Source organism: Bubalus bubalis, chromosome 13 (genome assembly GCF_019923935.1).
Source record: "Bubalus bubalis isolate 160015118507 breed Murrah chromosome 13, NDDB_SH_1, whole genome shotgun sequence".
In the NCBI taxonomy this organism is placed as follows: domain Eukaryota; kingdom Metazoa; phylum Chordata; class Mammalia; order Artiodactyla; family Bovidae; genus Bubalus; species Bubalus bubalis.
The window spans coordinates 63088653-63109869 of record NC_059169.1 but is presented as its reverse complement, the minus strand read 5'-3'; the positions used below and the strand labels follow the sequence as shown (position 1 = coordinate 63109869).

Below are 21217 nucleotides of genomic sequence, written 5' to 3'. Positions count from 1 at the left end.
TTTTTCATTTCACGATAAAATAATTTGAATAAACCTGACCTGTTTTAGGGGTTTTTATAACCTATATACATCATGTATTTTTACTTCCAGTCTAGGGCCAGAGCGCCATTTTGGTCATAGGTTTTCTTTAGAATATCACATCTTGGGGTGCAATTCTACTTCTAGCCTGCAACATTCACATATGGCTAATCAAATTTACAATGTAAAGTAAATCAGAAAGAGCAAAACGAATATCATATATTAAAGCATATATGTGGAATCTGAAAAAATTGGTATAGACAATCTTTTTTATAGAAATAGAGACATAGACATAGAGCACAAATGTATGGATACCAAGGGGGAAGTGGGGGTGGGATGAATTTGGAGATTGGCATTGACATATATACACTGCTCTGTTTAAAACATAACTAATGAGAACCTACTCTATAGCACAGGGAACCCTACTTAGTGCTCTGCAGTGACCTAAATGGGAAGGAAACCCAAAAAAGAGGGAATATATGTACACGTATTACTGATTCACTTTGCTGTACAGTAGAAAGTAACAGAATATTGTAAAGCAACTACACTCCAACAACAATTTTGAAAAAAATTTAAAAAAATTATGTTGGTCCAAAGTCACAGAACACTTAGAATATGGGGACCTGGATTAGGAACCTGGATGTCCTGAAGGTTTACAAATTTTAGGTTCTTAAATTCATGGACTCAGTTACTACTTTCATATCTCCACCCTCGCCCAGGGCTGGTCATGACACCAGTCTTAAGCTCTGGCCTGGCTGAAGCTGGCCCCAGCCCCTGTGTCCAGCTGCAGGCTCCCCCGCCTTCCCAGCATGCTGCTTCCATCTGTCAGCAGCACTCAGGTGCACTGGGCTTTTCCCCATCTCTTTGTGTTACACCCAAAAACAACCACTCATCTTAGCCAAGAAATATATTGATTCTGGGTGAGTAAGTATCAACAGCTATTAATTTCATGATTCTAGTTCTAATGTACCTTTGGGCATAAGGATGGATTGTTTAAAGTGTAGCTTCTCTGACATTCTGTGTATCTTTAGAAGGCTGTTTTAAATATTTATAAGTACACACCAAGTTGAGAGATCAGTACCGTATTAGAAACCAGAAGGATTTTAATTCTAGCTCTGCCACCAATTAGCTAAGTGACTTGGGTAAATCACCTCCATTACTTCCAGAAAATAAGAGGACTGGAATACTCCTTTTGCGTATTTCTAGCATGAACATTAAGAAGGCTCTAGACATCAGAGTGGAAAAAAAGACGCTAACAATACAAGCCAAAGTCTTCAGCATCCAAATTTTTCTAGCTTGTGATTTCGATTACTCATTCCATAAAAGCAATTAACATAGTCTTGGGCTCATGAATAATGTTTGAATGGTTGAAGAATGAAGGGGACAAAATCAATTTACTTCCTAAATATATCTTGAATCTGTCACTTCTAAATCCATGCTGTCACTGTCCTACTTCAGCCATCACTTTTTTTTTTCCCCTGCCCAGCTGCCAGCTAGCCTCTTATGGGGTCTTTTTGCCCCTATTGCCATATCCCCTTACACTCATATTCCATGTGACCATCCACGTGCCAGAACCTATCTATCTGCCTCCTGCTCATCAAGCATTTTTTTCCTCAGTACATTTAATATGCTACTCAGCATCTCTCCAACCCCAAATCCTATTCCCATGCTCCGTTTCATTGTGGACACCAGTACCTACAGAGTCGCCAAACATGAAAATTCTGTTAGCAGTTCTTTCAAGTCAGGCCTTGCACGAGTCAGCCTGTCTGGTGTCACTCGAGCCCACCCACAGAATGAGACTCAGTTCAGTTCACAAGCAAAGTCATTATCAGAGAATGGAGACATGTGAGCGTAAACGCTCTCTTGCGGTGGCATCAGGTGGTGGGCAGGGCGGCTTTTCGGGGATCTAGTCAGCGAGGCCCCACGGGGTTTGGGCCGGGCCCCGCTGTGCGTTCCCGCCTCCCTTACAGGATCGCGCAGCCTCTCTGCACCTGGTCTGCCGCCTTCTTGCCTGAGGGCTGTTGTAGGCGCTTATACACGCCCTGAGGAGAAGGCAATGGCACCCCACTCCAGTGTTCTTGCCTGGAAAATCCCATGGATGGAGGAGCCTGGTGGGCTGCAGTCCATGGGGTCGCTAAGAGTCGGACACGACTGAGTGACTTCACTTTGACTTTTCCCTTTCATGCACTGGAGAAGGAAATGGCAACCCACTCCAGTGTTCTTGCCTGGAGAATCCCAGGGACAGGGGAGCCTGGTGGGCTGCCGTCTGTGCGATCGCACAGAATCGGACACGACTGAAGCGACTTAGTAGCAGCAGCAGCAGCACATGCCCTGAGGTGATGTGCAGCCCAGCCGGTTCATACCAGGAACTTGGGTCTGAAGCTCCAGGTATTCGGCCTCTGCACGCGCCACCTTATAAAGCCAGTGGAACTAAGCACAAAGGAAAAGGGGCGGCGGTGGAGTGGGGGTGGGGGGACAGTTAGACTTTATCTTTTTACCCGAAACCTATTTTTATTTTTTGGGATTCTTAAAGGGCTTTGCCATTGACAACTGGGAAGTGACATTGACTGTTTTCTCATCCCAGCTCTTTATCTATGATCAATTCAGTTAATTCTCTCCATCTTTAATATCTTTAAAATGTGCCCCCCTCTCTTGTCCACTGATGCTGATTTCAGTAAAGCCACCTGGGTTTTACAGTAACAGCCTCTGAACTAGAGACTGGCTCCTTTAGTCTTGGCCTCTCTTTCCTTCTGTGAAGGTGCGCACAGGTGGTCTCCACTCTAGATGGATGGTTACTCCCATAAGTTGTAGAGAGTCAATAATTTCCTTACTCTGCCTTTTCTCTATAAAAGTCTCTGCCCAGTCCCTGTTGGTAGAACATTCCTAACCACTTCTGGTTTGGTGCTGTTGGGTTGAAATTTATCGTTGCTCAAATAAACTTTTTCAAAAAATAATTTTTTGGCTGCTCCGGATCTTAGTTATGGCATGCTGAATCTTAAGTTTTCGTCATTACATGCAGGATCTTTTAGTCCTTGGCACATGGATCTAGTTCCCTGTTGTTGTTGTTGTTCAGTTGCTTAGTCATGTCTGACTCTTTGTGACCCCATGGATTGTAGCATGCCAGGCTTCCCAGTCCTTCACCAGGGATCAAACCTAGACTCCATGAATTCGAAGCGGGCAGTCTTAGCTGCTGGACCATCAGGGAAGTCCCTGCTTAAATAAGCTTTGAACTTTGAACACTCCAGAGTTCATCTTTTAATAGTGGCAAACCCAGGCCCCAGACTCTGGCCACTCTGATTCTCCTGTGCTTCCTGGCCTTACATTTGATGTTTCACCCCCGTAACTCTGAGTAGTTGTTCCAAATACAGATTGTTAGATCCTGTATTCTAGGTCTCTGCTCTATTAGAACTTGCTTCCTATACCTCCTTTAGTCCTCAGCTCAAGTGTAGCATCTTTCAGGCTCTTCTCTGACCCGTCCTTCCTCCTCTTTTAGGTGCTCCAGTTCACACTTCCACCACGCTCTGTTTGCATCTCCAGCATTGCATTCAGCATCCTGGATGATATAATTACCTGCTTTTTTAATATCTTTCCCTGACTGGGCTGTGTGCATCTGAAGGCAGGGACTGTGTTCTGTCTTCTGATGGAGGAATAACCTTTGGTTGGGGACTGATTGCATGTGGGATGGTGGAATTGCCAGGATTTCCATGTAGAAGGAGCTGAGAGTTGAGAGAGGGGGTTGGGGAATAAGATGAGGCTAAAATGTGAGCAGTGGCCAGACTCTGAAAGCTTTCCAAGCCATTGTCCATTTCTGAGTTATTTTTCCTCTTATTAATAGGCATTGTTTGGCTATGCTTTTCCAGACAAAAATGAAGCAGAATATAAATGCAATGTTTTTTGTTTTTCTTTCACAGAAGCAAAGAAAGTGATTTATGTCTTCATTTGGGGAAAAAAAAAAAAAAGATCAGCTAACAAAGGGAGTGGTTGTAAACAACAGAATTAATTGCCTCTCCTAGGACTATTATTTGGTATCTATTTAAGGCTACTAGATTTTATTTTAATTACTCTGTTGTATACTCTATTTGCATATATTTGCATACCTCTCAGTGATGCCTTTAAGGAATCTACGATGACTTCAACTGTCTACAAGCCTTGCCTTCAGAGCTTAAAAAAAAATAGAATATCTCACAGAGAACAAAAGAAAGTGTCTCAGGGCAGAGATATGTCAGAACATCAAGGGTTCTCCTCTCAGTATTGTGAACCCATGATCACATGCCCAATACACAGCAAGGCCAAGCAAACCAAAAAGTCAGAGTTTGGAGTGCAGAAAGGTTTTTTTGCAAGGGCCACACAAGAAGAGCAAGGGAAGCTGATGCCCAAATCACCTGAACTCCCCAAAGAGTTTCAGAGAAGCATTTTAAAAGACAAGGTGAGGGAGAAGAGTCTTAAGGTGTGTGATCAGTTCCTTAACAGTTCTCCGATTGGTTGATGGTGAGGTAACAGGGCATTGCCAGAAGGGTTAACATTATCAATCCTCAGGCTTCACTACGTCTGGGGGCTACAGGCTCATGGTCTTCAAGTAGATTACCTAATTATTTCTGGTACTCTTTTTACAAGGTATGCTAGACTGAATAATGGGTTCCCAGAGACTTTATATCTAATCCCCAGGATGTAAAATATGTTACCATAAAAGACAAACTGGTCTTTGCAGACATAATTAAATTAAGGTTTTTGAAATGGAAGATTATTTTGCATTATCTGAGTGAGACCAGTATTATCATAAGGATTATATAAAAGAGAAGGGTATGTGGTGTGATAATGGAGGCAGAGATTGGAGTGATATGCTTTGGATATGGAGGAAGGGACCATAAGCCAAGGAATGTGGGTGGGCTCTAGAAGCTGAAAAAAAGAAGGGAAATGTAGTCTCCCCTCAGAACCTCTAGAAGGAACCATCCCTGCCAATGTCTTGATTTTAGCTGATTGAACCTTGCTTTGTATTTCTGATCTCCCAGAAATGTAAGGGGAGTTGTATTTGTGTTGTTTTAAGACAAGTGGTGGTGACTTGTTACAGTGACAATAGCAAATACATAAGTTAAAGCAAAACAAATCTTTGTGATTTTCCAAGTGTGCAAGCGTGCTCAGTTGTGTCCAACTCTTTGCAACCCCGTGGACTGTAGCCTGTTAGGCTCCTCTGTCCATGGGATTTCTCAGGCAAGAATACTGGAGTGGGTTGCCATTTCCTTCTCCAGGGGACCTTCCTGACCCAGGCATTGAACCCCATGTCTCAAAGGCAGATTCTTCACCACTGCACCACCTGGGAAACCCCAGGACCCTCTGGAAAACACCAAAGTCAGTTTAGGTGTAAAAAACACTTTGAATTTTCTCCCCATTTTAAAATCTGATACTGAAAGGAAAAAGTCAGAAGTTTGGGCAAATTTGGTCCCTTATTAACAGAGTAGCTTCTGAAGTGTCTCAGTGGTAAAGAACACTGCTGCCAATGCAGCAGATGCAGGAGACCGGGTTTAATTTCTCGGTCAGGAAGGTCCTTGGAGGAGGAAATGTCAACCCACTCCAGTATTCTTGCCTGGGAAATCTCATGGACAGAGGAGCCTGGCAGGCTACCGTCCATGGGGTTGCAAAGAGTTGGATAGGACTAAGCATGCATGCACACAGACATACGTATGAATACATATATGTCTCAAACTTGAGTTGTATATATATACACACACACATATATGTAATCTTTGCTTCTGCTTATATTGCAATGGGCTTTTCCTTGAAGTTGTATTATTCAGGATTTCTCATATAATATATATACATGTATACATATAAAACTATGCTTTCTGACAAATGTTATATTTTATCTTATTAGAAATTACCCCCAGAAAAGAATTATCCACGTGTAACTAAATCATTTTGCTGTAGAGCAGAAATTAGCACCTTTTAAATTAGCTGGACTTCAACGAAATTTGGCTTCCTTGGTGGCTCAGATGGTAAAGCGTCTGCCTGCAATGCAGGAGACCCAGGTTCAATCCCTGGGTTGGGAAGATCCCCTGGAGAAGGAAATGGCAATCCACTCCAGTATTCTTGCCTGGGAAATCCCATGGATGGGGGAGCCTGGTAGGCTACAGTCCATGTGATTGCAAAGAGTCAGAAACAACTGAGTGACTTCACATTCACTTTCAACAAAATTTAAAAAATTATCCAGATACCCAAAGATTATTTATTAATTAACCCAATTTAATATTATCTTAAGTTCTTAATGTTAACTAAAGATCTTGAATATTATGTGTAAATTGGTATAGTATAGAACACAGTCACTGATGACATTAAACAGATTTAATTATCAGAATTATAATTTAATTTTTTAATTTGTTACCAGAATTTGTTTAAATTAAATAATTTTGTGTTTTTTATAACCCCAAATTTTATATGAAATATGTTGTCTTGTCTGAACAGTAAACACATAGGGGTTTTGAGGACTTCAGATGAAATTGTTTATTCATGAGGAAAAAAAATAGAAATCTATTGTGATATATTTTCTTGTATTATAGTCTACATAGATAAAGTCAGGGAGAAGATATATAGCTGCTTTTAAACTGAAGTGGTCAAACAAGTCTAATATGTCCAAGGATTCACTTTGGTTACATAAACTTGGGTTTTTACATAAAAATGCTTCTCAGCAAGCAGTTTTCCTGTTAGCTGTTTGTTGGTTTGTGAATTTGGGAAATGAATGATAACATATTTAAAGTATTAGAAGTTTAGTTTACTTTCTGGGAATTCTGGTAATATTAGATTTTTGTACAGGCTTATTATTATTTATAACACAATCAGAACAGAGCTCCTTTGTGAGGTTTTATAATCTATTTTGTTAATACTTGCCCAGTGTAGTTACGTATTTGAGACTTAGGCAACAAGAGGGAAGTGAAAGTGAAGTTGCTCAGTCGTGTCCGACTCTTTGCAGCCCCATGGACTGTAGCCTACCAGGCTCCTCCATCCATGGGATTTTCCAAGCAAGAATACTGGAGTGGGTTGCCATTTCCTTCTCCAAACAAGAGGGAAAGAAAAGTGAAGTCTCTCAGTCATGTCTGACTCTTTGTGACCACATGAACTTCAGCCTACCAGGCTCCTCCATCCATGGGATTTTCCAGGCAAGAATACTGGAGTGGATCGTCATTTCCTTCTCCAGGGGATCTTCCCAACCCAGGGATCGAACCTGGGTCTCCTGCATTGCAGACAGACGCTTTACCATCTGAGCCACCAGGGAAGCCAAACAAGAGGGAAAGATGTTCTCAATGACAAACAGCTGGACAAATAGCTTGACTCTCCAGTTCTGCAACATCAGCCATAGGTCAAAATCACAAAACACAAGTGGACACTTTAAAAAACTGATTTGAGCTTGCCAACAACTCGACAAAGAAATGAATATGCCAGCAAACCAGATTTTCTGCTTTTTTCCTGATCTCTATCATGTTTGGGAATCTTGTGATAGGACAACGCCCACCCCCCCTCCACACACACACACACACACACCACACACACACACACACAAACTGCCAAAATGTTATCTTTAAAATTTTAAAGTATTACTCTCATACAGATATGGACTAAATGCATGTAAAAGACTTATTTAATTCATTGGTAAGGGAACCAGACAAGTGGTAAAGCTGGTTCAAAATGCATTTGAGGCACAGTGCATTTAAAGGCAATGAAAAAAAGAAAAAAAAAAAGATTGCCAGGTAGTTACAAAATTGTTTTATAAAGTGCAATAAAGGTATAATCTTTGGAGTTATTTTTTTCTGCACAGAAATCATTTAATTTCTATAAGATAAAAATCTGATAGTCACAGTTTAACTTCATAGCATCTGAACCCTAATTAACAGTAAATGGTATGACAAAGGTACAGTCCCATGGAGAATTAAATATTCCCTGCATGGGTCTATCAGACAATAATTCAGTATAACAGTGAAACAGGACAAGCAACCTTCCTTTTTCCTCATTTTGCAATTTTTTAACTTTATGAGTATGATATTCTCCTGTAGTTGGCCCCAGGGAACTTACACAGAAATGTAGATTTCCACTCTCAGGAAGGGAAGGTCTCTTTAATTCATTCAACAAAAATATTTGACATGTATTTGGTGCTAGACACTGTACTGGGCCCAAGAGTGTAGCAATAAGCAAATCATTGCAAAATATCTGATGGTCCTTACATTCTAGTAGTTTCCCTGGTGGCTCAGACAGTAAAAAAAAAAAATCCACCTGCAATGAGGGAGACATGGGTTTGATCCCTGGGTTGGGAAGATCCCCTGGAGGAGGGCAGTGGGAGGAGATAGATTATAAGCAACAGGTGTCTACATGTTAGGTGGAGACTGTTGGGGTGTTGAGATGTGTGACAGTGTCAAATGATGGAAAGTGCTAAGAATCAAGCAAGAAGTGGGAAAGGGGAGTGTTACCATTTTTAGGAAACACTCATAGAAGTGACACTTGAGTGGATATAAAGGGAGCGAGGAGGACTGGTGCCAAGGTTGGGCACAGGGAGATGATGGAGTTTGTATTGTGCTCCCTCGGAGAGAAGGATGTGAAGAGGGAAACTTCTAACAGTCAGGTATGGACTTAGATGCCATTTCAGAACTTTGGCGTTATTGCATGTAACCATTGGGTGGTCAAATACTGTGCAATAATCATGTATAATAACCATTGTATGGTTCTAAAAGTTTGGCCTTTACCATGGCTGTTAAATTTGGGGCTCAGTTTTTGAATCATAGATTATATTTGGTTAATTTTTAATGATAAAGGCATTTAAGTGATAAAATAATTCTTATATTCCTTTAAGGATTTTTAAAAATGATATAATGTCATAGATGCTATTCCACCTCCTGCTTTAAGCTCTTTTGGGAGAGAAAAAAAAATGCTACATCATGTTTTAGTCTTTTCTTTTCCTTTATAAGCCTGTCTGGAAAGTGCCTGTCATTGATTTTGATCTGAAAAACTTTATCTTTTTTCCATAACTTAATTTCATTTCTACAAAAGAAAAGTACCACTTATAATATTGTATATGTCATGCAGAGAAGAGTAGAAATATTAATTGCCAGTGCTTCAGTCTAATTTGTGCATCTCTCAGAAATGTCAGTAATAGACAGCATGCACTTCTGAGGATGGTGAGTCAGCAGAACAGAGAGCGCTTAAATAGAAACAACCCAAGCATGTGATAAAAGGTACTCAAGGGTGATTGGCAACCCTGGTAGGATGATGCACCAGTTAACTTGATAATATGAAGACACCCAGAAGACTGTATTACCTTGGAAATACTAATGGAACCAAGTAGTCTTAAAACAGGCCCTTTATGTCATTAAGGATGATTTTTTTCAGCACTACCGCGTCACAGGCTCTGCAGTATTTTGGTAGTAACAGATCTGAATCAGCAATGCAAGGGGAATTTCAATTTTGGTTAAAATTCCTGCTTGACCGTAACTTCTTCTCTTTTCAAATCAAGTTGAGTCACGTTATTTGTGTACGTACACAGTTAGAAACTCTTTGCGGGCACCTACTGCCTTCATAGGTGTATTGCCAAAGTTTGCAGATATGAATAACAGCACTGTCTCTGAACCTCATGCCACTCATGGACACTGATCATGACAGTAACTGCTACTGAGTTGCCATGTGCACAGCACCAGACACTGTAAGAAGTGCTATGTAGATGTGCTCTTATCTAATCCTCTCAGCAACTTTAGGACTAAATCTTAAAGATAAATCTGTTACTCAGAAAATTAAAATAGTTTGTCCAAAACTATGTGGCTTTGTGTAAGTCCTAAGCTTGGGGTTTTAATTTTCTTTCTACCATGCTAGTTACTCTGCCCTCAGATAATCTTTTCAGTTTTTCATAAGAACCATAATAAGCAAATGGAAATGTTTAAAATTCTTCATGTATTACAGTCTTAGGTTAAAGTGCCAAATAAGGTCACACATGGAAAGAAACTTTAGTGTAGATTGAAAAATGAGGACTTTTTTACTTTTATAGCTCTGTCCCACTTAGAATCACTTTTCATCTAGTAGGGAAAAAAAAGCAATTTCATGAAGTGCTAATTATAATCAACTTGCATCTGTATAAGGACCTTAAGCCCTCCTCTTGCATATTCCATTATATAATTCCCCCCTTTCTAGGCCTGACAGTGCTGAAAAGATTTATACCTGGACTTGTAGTTCGATATACCGGTGAAAACATATGATGTTTTTTCCAATTTCCAATTTCTTCTCTTTTCCTGAATATTAGTTTACAGAAGGGCCTTGCTATGTACTGTGGTACGTATCAAATTCAACTAAAAATCAGAGTAAATCTCAGGTTCTTTCTGCATGTGAGAGAAATCTGCTTCTTCTGTTGATTTTTTCCTAATAGGGTTACAGATTTCAGTAATTTTTTAATTGAGGGGAAGAGATCAAATATCTTATTTCTTAGCTTTTCTTTTCATAATCCAGATATGCTATAGAGGCTACTGGAATGGTTTTTACCACTCAGCACAAATGTTATAGCTTGATGCAGTTGTTTTTGCTAAAGTATAATGGCCTTTACTGCCCTAAAACCACTTCACTAAGGTTCAGAGGGGAAGCTTTTTTCCCCCAGAAACAACTTTAAAAGGCACTCTGTGATTTCAGTGATTAGGGGCCAGGTTAGTTCCCAGAAGACATAAATGGAAACAGCTTTTCCAGAAGCACAAGTCTCCATTCTAAGGAGTCCTGGCATTGTTACTTAGGTAGACTCAGACTTACTACTCCTTATGTCGTGAGAGATACCAGCTCGATGGTAGTACCTCTTTCTATGTGGGCCCTATCCCTAGAAGATGCATCAGTCAGGATTCCTTGTAATACTGACAGCACACCCATATAGGGTAACTGAGGAAGATTTAATGAAGGGTCTCAGTTCCAGGGTGTAACTAGGATCAGGAAATCCATAAAGGATGGTGAAGGCAGTCAATAGGAGGGGTATTTACTTGTGCCATGGCCTGTGGGGGCAAAGGGAAGGAAGTGACTATTAGAACCTGGAGCAATATAGCTATAAGAAAAGTCCCTGAGGAGGAGCTGTGGCCTTAGCAGAGCAACCTCCGCCAACTGTGACCTGGGAGCAGGGAGCTGGGGAAGTAAGTACCTGGTCCCTGTTCTGCTAGCGTGTTCTGACCTCTTATTGGTGCTTCCCCTTGGCTCGGTCTAAATGGAAGCCAGATTAAAGCCTTGGGTGAAACAACTAGGTTAGTGGATTAAAAATGGATATGTGACTTCAAGGATGGCTGTTCCTTCATTCATCCATTTATTCAAGGAAATATATATGTCTTTTGTTTTGTTTTTCCTGGTTACCTTTTGGCATACTGATGATGAGCACTGGCATTACAAAGACACAACCTTGCTTTCTTGAAGCTTACCATTTTATAAAGGAAGGCAGATAATCAGACAATTAACCAACAATGAAGTTACAGCATAGTGCTTACAGCAGAAGTTTAAGCAAAGTGCAACTGAATCGCAATTAAAAAGAGGTGTCAACTGTCAGTTCTCCAAAAAGACCTGTTGACTAAGCAAAGTTTAGTTTGGTGAAAGTGAAAGTCGCTCAGTTGTGTTCGACTCTTTATGACCCCATGGACTATACAGTCCATGGAATTCTCCAGGCCAGAATACTGGAGTGGGTAGCCTTTCCCTTCTCCAGGGGATCTTCCCAGCCCAGGCATCAAACCCAAATAAAATGAGTTTATTAAACATAGCCAAACTACCAGTGTCCAGAGTTTTTGATATAATAGTTTCAGGTTGGTAAGCACACAGTGAGTTGATGAGTGAGTCTTGATGAGCACTCTGTTTTGATATGTAAACTACTTGACTCATTGTTTTATCTTATAGGAACAAATATTTCCTGGAGGAAAGAGCAAAGTTATTTTTGCTTCTGAATATTTTTTAACATAGGAAAAAGAAAATATTCTTGGTTCCAGGACTATTTAACAAAGACACAGTAAATTAATTCAATTTCAGTCTCAGAATCCAGAAAGAAAGTAACATTTATTAAACACCAGTTATTAACCAGGTAATACTGCATGCTTTAGTCTTCACTCTAGCCCTTAAGAGTTAAGTGGTATTATTAGTTGACTCATTGCAAATGACCCTGATGCTAGGAAAGCTTGAGGGCAGGAGGAGAAGGGGGCAACGGAGGTTGAGATAGTTGGCATCACTGACTCAGTGGACATGAGTCTGAGCGAACTACGGGAGGTAGAGAAGGACAGGGAAGCCTGGTGTGCTGCAGTCCATGGGGTCACAGAGAGTTGGACATGGCTTAGCAACTGAACAACAGCATTCCTGTTTTATAGATGAGGACAGTGAGACTCAATTACCCAAGGTCACAGAGCAACTGAGAGTGCCAGGAATTTACTTTCCTGTGGGAGTGGAGAGTTGGGGAAAGATACTAAAAGGAGAGAATATTCTAGATGACCTCAAAGATACATAAGATTGCAACAATTGAGGAAGAGAAGATGGATAGGAATGGGGAGAATGAATTCAGGGAAAGGAAACAGTATGAATTTTCTTCACCCCAAGGTGTCACAGTGCCTAACACGTTTTAGGGAAGGCCTGCAGGTTTGTGGAAGATTGGTAAGAGGCATGAGGAACCCATGTAATTAGAATTAGGGCTCATGAAGAGAAACACTTTTCTTCATCTCCATCTGTTGCTTTTGTTAAATAGGGACTTTCACCAGCATGTCCACCTTCTCAGGATTGGATTGAGGATGTAGCTTAAACTTGAACTTCTCAAGTCCTCAAAGCAAGGGGTCACTAAGCTGGTTAGTGAGATGGGGTGAAGTTCCCTGTGCTTTGTGGGCTGGTGTCTTAAATCTCACTCTCTCGCTGAAAACGGTGGCCTGCCTTCTCTCCTGCCTTTGCAGCATTAGCTGCTTATTTTTCTATCCCCAGCTTGGAACAATGGTTGTATCATGTTAACTGTATACCTTCCATGATAAACATTAATTCAATGAGTGATTAAGTAAATATATGGAATGAAACATAACCATTTTGGGGAGTATTATTGGAAACAAGAATGGTTGTGAATAATTTTGTTCATTCCAAACATACCTGTTTTCTTATTCCTTGTAGACTCCAGAGGACTTGAAGAGATTTCTTGGTTTTTTATTTTTGTTTCTTTCTTTCTTTCTTTTTTTTTTTTTAAAGCATGAGTTTGTGATACTCTTTCATTGTTAACCTGAACGGATGTCACTGTTGGCTTGTTCCAGAGTGGATTTCAGGCAACTAAAAGTAAGCTAGGTGTCAGAAATGATTGCATTTGAAAATTATCCTGGTTCTTCCCCTGAGTCATGGAATAAAGATCTCGCTCCTTGAAGAATCTTTTTAATCCTCCTCCTTTTTCTTTCCTTTTCCTTCCCCTTTTATGTGGCAGATACAGAGAGACATTCACAGGCATTCTGCCTCTGTTCTGTCTGTCTCTCTTCCACCCACACGCACACACACACACACACACACACACACACTTGGGCAGGTCATTGATAGAGAGCATCTTCTAGAAGCTGAAGCTAGTTCTCTACTTTCAAAGTGATGAGTCTGGTTGAGGCTAAACAGGGGCTGGAAGAGGTTTGAGTTTGCAGGGTAGTGGTTTTGTGTTTGGGGCTACACTTTACCTTGACCAATTGAACATCTTTGATCCTTTCTTACATCCGTTTGTTTTCCCCTGTCTGGTGGGATAACAGATCTGAATGTTCATAAAACATAGCTGTTCATTTTCAAAGTAATTAGTTTATGTTCCAGGCATAACTAAAATTCGATCAGATAATTGCTGGTTGACAGCATGTATACCCAAAGGTGATTTAGTCTGGTTTATCTTTTATTTTCAAGGACTAGTCATTTGAATATAAACCTTCGTAGAATGTTTAAGCCACCAGCATGATTCTTCACTAAAGTTCCAAATAAACGATGTCTCTTCAATGTTTGTATATGGCAGAACCAATACAATATACTAAAGTTTAAAAATAAAATTTAAAAAATAAAAAAAAATAAAACTGAAAAACCAGTTTACAAAAAAAAAAAAAGGCAGTAAAAAATGAACCGCAGTTGATTACCTGGTCAGTTTTACTACATTGGGATGAATTGTTCTAAAATTAGTTTTATATCAGTCCTTAGGAAGATAAATTTAATTCTTCCTCTCCCAAATGTGTCTTAATATCTTTATAATCCTAATTCAAGTTTTTCATCACAGGAAGATAAATATATAGTATGTATCTTTTTCTTTTCTTTTTTAAACAAACCTATATTTTAAAAATCCATTTTAAATGAATTAAAATTTACAACTATGTAAGTAATTTGAACAACAATTTTGTTATTTTGTTTACCAAAGCAGATGGGAACAGTTAATTGTGAAAACACTGGGAAATGAGCTGTTTCCAATTCAGACAGGTAATCACAGATATTTGGGAAAGATGTTTGCCAAACCGTGATAAAAGAATAGTACCCATCACCAAGCATCATTTTTACTTAAATAAGGCAATAAAATTATGTTTTCTGACATAAATTTATACAGAACCAGCATGTCTTCATTTGGCCTTAAGCTGTGTTAGTCACAACTATTATCCATTGTGGGTTTTATAGGTATTTTCAGGCTACTTTTATTTTTCCTATTTTATAGAGAAGAAACCAAGATGCTCATCTGTTATTTTCTTCTCGATCTTGTTTCTGAAGAGTCAGACTCACAATTTGAATTTAATGGGACTGTCTACCTCCTATTGTGAAGAAACGTTTTCTAAAGAAATAAATTAATTCTAAAGAATTCAATTCATAAATTAAAATTTGTGAAATTTCTGAAATCAATTAAACTGGAACCTTAAGTGTTGAATAGGGCTTAGTGAGTTAATGGCTTCTTGTGACATATTAACTTGAAAGAAAAGTACTCAAAATGTACAACATAATTAGAAATTAGTGTTTTATCCAGTTTGAGGAGTTTTAGAAAATCCTAAATGAAAAACCTTCCACTGCACAGTGAAATACTGTTTGCTGTAGATATAAATATGGGTAGAAATATATTTGTTTACTGTATTGAGTTTTACATATTTTAAAGCTTTATTTATTTGAGGTATAGTTGAAATATTAGTTTCAGGTGTACAATATAGTGATTCCACATTTTTCAAGGTTATGCTCCATTTCAAATCATTATAAAATGTGGGGTATATTCCTTGTGCTGTGCAATTTATTCTTGTAGCTTATTTATTTTATACATGATAGTTTGTCCCTCTTAATTCCCTACCACTAGTTTGTTCTCTCTCTGAGTCTATTTCTGTTTTGTTACATTCATTCATTTTATTTTTTAGATTCTACAAATAAGTGATCATGTAGAGTATTTGTCTTTCTCTGTCTGACTTATTTCACTAAGCACAATACCCTCCAGGTATTTTTGATAGAAAAGCATTTTCTTTTTTCCTTTTTTTTTAATTTATGTATTTTTTGAGGCTAATTACTTTACAATATTGTATTGGTTTTGCCATACATTCTGTCATTAAAAATATTTATTTTTAATTATGTTACTCTATTTGTGTTTTTTTGAAAATGTACATGTAAAATTACAAAAATTTAAAACTACACAAAAACAAAAAACAAGCCTTCTTTCTGCTACATTTCAAAATTCTCAGCTCCCCTTCTAGAGTTAATGACTATAATAAATGGTCTATCATTTAACAAAATTTTATGCATATACAAGTGTCTATCCACATTGTTTTCTTTAAACACAAACTATTAACATGCTATGCAAACTTACCCTTACCTTGATTCTTTTGTTTAACCATTTTTCTGATAGATTGTTCCATATTGTCTTGTAAATTTTGTTTTGGGCTACTTTTATTTTTGCAAGATAAAAATCTTATTTTTTATCTTTTTTTAAACAGCTACAAAATATTCTCTTGTATGAAAGAACCCAAATTTATCTAATGTGTCTTCAGTTTAACAATCACCTCAGATAAATGAACAAGAAGACTTTCATATTTTTTTTCTATCTCTTTCTTACTTTTTCATGTGTTGAGGCTTGGCTTGTCCTGACACTTGCATCACCCCTCTGCTCTACTATGCCTCAGCAAACAATTTATATGACATGTGGTTTACTTTTCCACATTCCCACAATCTCAAATTCTGTTTGCAAGCTTACTTTGACAATGAATCGAGGATTTGGGATCTTTGTGATAATCTGTTGAAAACTAAGTTGAGGTTCATCAGTCCAGGAGTCTTGAGCCGCTGTGTCATTTAAGTCATTTTCATTCTGTCAGTCCTGCCCAAGAGGAATTCAGTATTTTCCCATGACAGTCTCTGTCTGGATAAATAATCTAATCCACACAGTTGTTAATAAAATCGCTTATTTATTGTACTGATGAACTTTGTCAGAGTCAAAATATAAATATCAGTAAGTGAATGCTCAAGTTATGAAAAAGCACTGTAACCTATTCTTCAGTTAAGCAAAACACATTAATATCTGCAGTGTTACTGGTAATAGGCTAGGTATGGAGGTGCAAAGACCTCCTAGGTGGTGCTAATGGTAAAGAGCCCGCCTGCCAGTGCAGAAGACGTAAGAGATGTGTGTTCAGTCCCTGGGTAGGGAAGATCCACTGCAGGAAGGAAGAATTCATGCCTAGAGAATCCCATGGACAGAGGAGCCTCATGGGCTACAGTCCATACGGTCTCAAAGAGTCAGACAGGACTGAAGCAACTTAGCACACACCCATGCATAGAGAAACAAAGATAAATGGAGTATGGTTTTTGCCCTCAAAGGGCTTACATTAGGTTTCAGAAATAGATATAAAAAGAGACAATGTCTTTTCAAAGGTGGAGGCTTGATTTTTGCATCATGCTATTTTCCATGTATTGAAAGCTTGCATACATCAAAAAACTGTGTTAAAACAAGGTAACTGGGGTATACTTGGATTATTTCGACCACTTCAATGACTATAACCCTCTAGCTCAGACCTAACCTATGGGTAGTGACCTTGAATGTTACAAGTACACTATGAAGCATGCTATCTTATTTGTCTCTCTGTCTCTCTTTTTGGGCTGTGCCGGGTTGTTTGTGGGATCCCTGACCAGGTATCAAACCCAGGCCCTGGCAGTTAAAGCAACAATTTCTAACAACTAGACACCCAGGGAATGGCCTGAAGCATGGTATCTTAGAAATCACAGAGCAGAAAGGATCACAGAACACAGGATTTATTAAATAAACTTAACACACACAATAATATCAAGGGTAAAGAGATAGAGTAAGTAAACGTTCTTAGATTAGGGTACAAGCAGATGGAAAGACCATCGTATCTAAGACCTGGAGTTCACAAGGCTCACGTATCCTCTTTTCCTCTCTGTCTCTCTTTACCACTGTTGTCCTCCCTGCTCATAGTATGCTTGTGAGGACCAGAGTTGATGATTGAGGTGGAACTTCACAGGTAGTAGTCCTGGGCCATGTATATACTTGTTTTATTAGAGACACTCAAGACCAAGGACATTTGGACATCACAGTGAATTGTCAGCCTGCTAAATAGCCATGGGTCTTATGTGTGATTACAAATAGGTGTAGAGTACTCGAGTCATCTGGGGTAGAGTGCAAATGGGGCCAGATGTCACCAACGGATGACCGAATTTGAGGGTGACATAGTATTCATCCTGAAGTTGGCATGATTTGGTCTTTTCATTCCTTTCCACCTCCAAACAACAATCTTGCTTATTCTATCATGGTTTTTATTAATCAGTTGTTGGCATGTCTTACAGGTTGCTAACTTGCCGTGTATTTTAACATAGCACATGAGTTCTACCTATGTCTCATGAGCAACTTGCCTACTTATTACCTGCTTGCTTATTATGTACATATAACATATCCTATAAGTTTTACCTATTTTTTATAATTTATATGAACTATATTTAACATTTCTTATGGGTTCAGACCCTCCCATTTGTTTTCTTATCTTCTGTAGTACAATTGAATATTCTCCAACAATATGGGAAATGCACATTTTGAGACTTTGTTCTTGAATTCCAATCTCATTTTGTATATGGGTTTTGAGACTCAAGTTCAATAGTTCCAAATTGGACTCATCATCTTTCACTATAAATGCTTCCTTGAATATTCTACAGTGATTGTTGACACGAATTCTCACCTTAGTCTTAAAATTCTCTTTATGTCTTCCCTATCTTTACCAGAATCAACAAAGAATTTGCTTTTACCCTAAAATTATCTCTTTTATCTTCTATTTCTGATGTTCCTAGGCTTTCCAACTTGCTGACAGCTTTATTTTTCTGCAATACAAGCTGATTCGTAGCTACTTGTTCAACCTTCTCCCATCTCAATCCCTCCCCCAGTATTACTTGCATTTTTTCCTAAATACCATGCATATTCATACATATGAGTATTAGCATATAAAATAGTAAAAAAAATTGAAATAATTATAAATTCACAGGAAGTTGGATAACTGACATAGGTCTTATTTATGTATGCTTCATCTGTTTTGCCCCAGGTACCTGTTTTTTCTATGTTTGGGATATCACTCCTTCCCTTAACTGATTGACATATTAACATTTTAACCAACCTTCTTTTAATACCCAGCTTCAAAGTCATAAAGCTTTCCAAACTTCACCCCACTGTTGCTGCATTAATCTACTTCTTCCTTTGTGCTGAGTTTTTCCCACATGGCATCATAACTATCTTCTCTGAGAATCCATAACATCTTTGAGAACAAGGACTGTGTTTTATTCATCTTGGAAATCACAGGATGTAGCTCAAAGCTTGGCACATATTAAGTCCCCAAGGCTTCAGTGATACGTGAACCGTGAACTTCCAGATGTTCAAGCTGGTTTTAGGTTCCTCTGGCAGAGGACCAGAGATCAAATTGCCAACATCCAATGGATCATCGAAAAAGCAAGAGAGTTCCAGAAAAACATCTATTTCTGCTTTATTGACTATGCCAAACCCATTGGCTGTGTGGAGCACAATAAACTGTGGAAAATTCTGGAAGAGATGGGAATCCCAGACCACCTGACCTGCCTCTTGAGAAACCTGTATGCAGGTCAGGAAGCAACAGTTAGAACTGGACATGGAACAACAGACTGGTTCCAAATAGAAAAAGGAGTACGTCAAGGCTGTATACTGTCACCTTGCTTATTTAACTTATATGCAGAGTACATCATGAGAAACGCTGGGCCGGAGGAAGCACAAGCTGGAATCAAGATTGCCGGGAGAAGTATCAATAACCTCAGATATGCAGATGACACCACCCTTATGGCAGAAAGTGAAGAAGAACTAAAGAGCCTCTTGATGAAAGTGAAAGAGGAGAGTGAAAAAGTCGGCTTAAAGCTCAACATTCAGAAAACTAAGATCATGGCATCCAGTCCCATCATTTCATGGCAAATAGATGGGGGAACTGTGGGAATAATGTCAGACTTTATTTTCTGGGCTCCAAAATCACTGCAGATGGTGACTGCAGCCATGAAATTAAAAGACATTTACTCCTTGGAAGGAAAGTTATGACCAAATAAGACAACATATTAAAAAGCAGAGACATTACTTTGTCAACAAAGGTCCATTTAGTCAAGGCTATGGTTTTTCCAGTGGTCATGTATGGGTGTGAGAGTTGGACTATAAAGAAAGCTGAGCACCGAAGAATTGATGCTTTTGAACTGTGGTGTTGGAGAAGACTCTTGAGAGTCCCTTGGACAGCAAGGAGATCCACCCTGTCCATCCTAAAGGAGATCAGTCCTGGGTGTTCATTGGAAAGACTGTTGTTGAAGCTGAGACGCCAATACTTTGGCCACCTGATGCGAAGAGCTGACTCATTTGAAAAGACCCTGATGCTGGGAAAGATTGAGGGCAGGAGGAGAAGGGGATGACAGAGGATGAGATGGCTGGATGGCATCACTGACTCAATGGATATGAGTTTGGGTAGGCTCCGGCAGTTGGTGATGGACAGGGAGGCCTGGCGTGCTACAGTTATGGGGTCACAAAGAGTTGGACATGACTGAACTACTGAACTGAATTAAAATATTGTGAATTTGCTAGAAATTATATTTTATTTCAAGAAAACAGCATGTAAAAGTACAATTGTACAAAGCAGATGCATTTAGTAGGTGGTGTTTTAGTAAGTGTTAGTCCCTCAGTTGTGTTCGACTCTCTGTGACCCTATGGACTGTAGCGTACCAGGTTCCTCTGTCTGTGGAATTCTCCAGGCAAAAATATTGGAGTGGGTAGTCATTCCCTTCTCCAGGAGATCTTCCTGACCCAAGTTTGAACCTGAGTTTCCCACATGGCAAGCAGATTCTTTACTGTCTGAGCTGCTAAGGGATGTTATTGCAGATTCCTTTCAATATGATATTCCCTGGAAATTTTTAAATATAATTCAGTTTCAAAAAAAAATTATTATGTTCATGAGTACATCTATTGAATAGTATGTGATAAATATTGAAGAAGTATGCAAATAAAAAATCCCAGTCTGAATTTTGGAACCAGTTTTATTCTCTGTCCTTCCTTCCTGTTACAAAGATGTAGTAATGACATCACTCCTGGAATCAGGGATTCTTACTTTCTGCTCTGTTGACTCCTGTCTCATTCTCTGGGAGAAAAGTTGCATGTGATCTGAATGTGTGTTGACTTCTCCAGGCTCTGCGTGTGAATGAGGAGGCCACATGAACATGGTGACCTGTCCCTCCTCAGAGTCTCCTAAGCTTTGTCTCACTAGTGGCCTTGATCAAGACTTCGAATCTTCTCCCTCTCTAGCTACCCCAGCAGTTTAGCTGAGGGAAGCTGCTGACTACAGTGGCTGCATCTGGCAACCCATTTGCTGTGCTGGGGTGGTGGGCACTTTCTGGCTGCTGTTCATCCTTATCCTATAGCTTCCATTGCTGCACAAAGGTTGTGACAGAAACTAATGCACACCCATCACGTGCACCAAAAGTGTTTGTATGAACAGCTTTTAAAAAGGCATTATGTTGACATTATAGTTAAGATTGTGATGGCAGGAAAATGAGGAAGAAAGTGAAAATAAGACTGTGATATAGATAGAGGAAATAGGTAAATGTGGTACTTTTCATATGCGTGCTCACTTCCTCAGCTATCGCTGATGAAAATCTTGCCAAACAACACACCACCCGCTTTGGCTGGCTTCACCATGTCTTAGCACCTGGTCATATCTCTGAACTCTGTTGGAGTCATATTCTCTCC

General features: G+C 39.2%; 1 long non-coding RNA gene and 2 other non-coding genes across 9 annotated transcripts in view; 2 read left to right on the top strand and 1 right to left on the bottom strand.

The window, feature by feature from the left end:
* Positions 1–21217, top strand: part of LOC102414025 — a 622950-nt gene that overhangs the window by 132730 nt on the left and 469003 nt on the right. The gene's annotated exons all lie outside the window — the stretch shown is intronic.
* Positions 5991–6062, top strand: TRNAC-GCA. Its single transcript has one exon. It is a non-coding gene; the product is annotated as a tRNA-Cys (tRNA).
* TRNAC-GCA lies at positions 7211–7282 on the bottom strand. The gene has a single exon. It is a non-coding gene; the product is annotated as a tRNA-Cys (tRNA).